We start from the raw sequence: 1,494 nt of genomic DNA, 5'->3' as shown, positions 1-1,494 counted from the left end.
CGTGTCGTCAAAGATACAGGTAGGCAAGGTGTGCAGTCTTCAATGATCCCTGTATAATGGTCGGAAAGATTGCCGCGAACAATGTGCTTCACAACCCGAACAGTGGGAGGAGGAAGGAAAGTGATTTGTTTTGTTTGTTTGTTTGTTTGCTTAACGCCCAGCCGACCATGAAGGACCATATCAGGGCGGTGCTGCTTTGACATATAACGTGCGCCACACACAAGACAGAAGTCGCAGCACAGGCTTCATGTCTCACCCAGTCACATTATTCTGACACCGGACCAACCAGTCCTAGCACTAACCCCATAATGCCAGACACCAGGCGGGGCAGCCACTAGATTGCCAATTTTAAAGTCTTAGATATGACCCAGCCGGGGTTCGAACCCACGACCTCCCGATCACGGGGCGGACGCCTTACCACTAGGCCAACCGTGCCGGTAGGAAAGTCATTAGTTGTCGCTGAACGATGCATATTTTGACTGTAAGACCACATTATTTACCAAAAGCACTCAAAGCTTTCGAGTATATATTCTTTACTGAATAATCGGGTTACGTCGGACACGCATCTTTTCTCTCTTTAACGCATTTATTTTTTTGTAAATCCGAATAAAATGACAACTTACTCACTGAGATATAAAATAAAACACAACTTATACACACAACAGATCCGAGTACTGTCGTGTTGACAGCATTTTCATCTGTTAAGCTAAGAGCCCACACCATGCCATTTTAATAGCCCGATTTTTATATTTAGTCAAGTTTTGACTAAATATTTTAACATCGAGGGGGAATCGAAACGAGGGTCGTGGTGTATGTGCGTGTGTGTGTCTGTGTGTCTGTGTGTGTGTGTGTGTGTGTGTGTGTGTGTGTGTGTGTGTGTGTGTGTGTGTAGAGCGATTCAGACTAAACTACTGGACCGATCTTTATGAAATTTGACATGAGAGTTCCTGGGTATGAAATCCCCGAACGTTTTTTAATTTTTTTGATAAATGTCTTTGATGACGTCATATCCGGCTTTTCGTGAAAGTTGAGGCGGCACTGTCACGCCCTCATTTTTCAACCAAATTGGTTGAAATTTTGGTCAAGTAATCTTCGACGAAGCCCGGACTTTGGTATTGCATTTCAGCTTGGTGGCTTAAAAATTAATTAATGACTTTGGTCATTAAAAATCTGAAAATTGTAAAAAATAATTTTGGAATCAGCAAATGATGGAGAATAAGATGAACGTAAATTTGGATCGTTTTATAAATTTTTATTTTTTTTTACAATTTTTTTTATAATTATTATCAAAATTAAATTGTCGAAATCAATTTAAAAATACTTTCATCTTATTCCTTGTCGGTTCCTGATTCCAAAAACATATAGATATGATATGTTTGGATTAAAAACACGCTCAGAAAGTTAAAACAAAGAGAGGTACAGAAAAGCGTGCTATCCTTCTTAGCGCAACTACTACCCCGCTCTTCTTGTCAATTTCACTGCCTTTGCCATGAG

The sequence above is a fragment of the Littorina saxatilis genome, unplaced genomic scaffold (assembly GCF_037325665.1).
Source record: "Littorina saxatilis isolate snail1 unplaced genomic scaffold, US_GU_Lsax_2.0 scaffold_424, whole genome shotgun sequence".
Lineage (NCBI taxonomy): Eukaryota > Metazoa > Mollusca > Gastropoda > Littorinimorpha > Littorinidae > Littorina > Littorina saxatilis.
The sequence above is the reverse complement of the archived record's forward strand: the minus strand, read 5'-3'. Positions refer to the sequence as shown.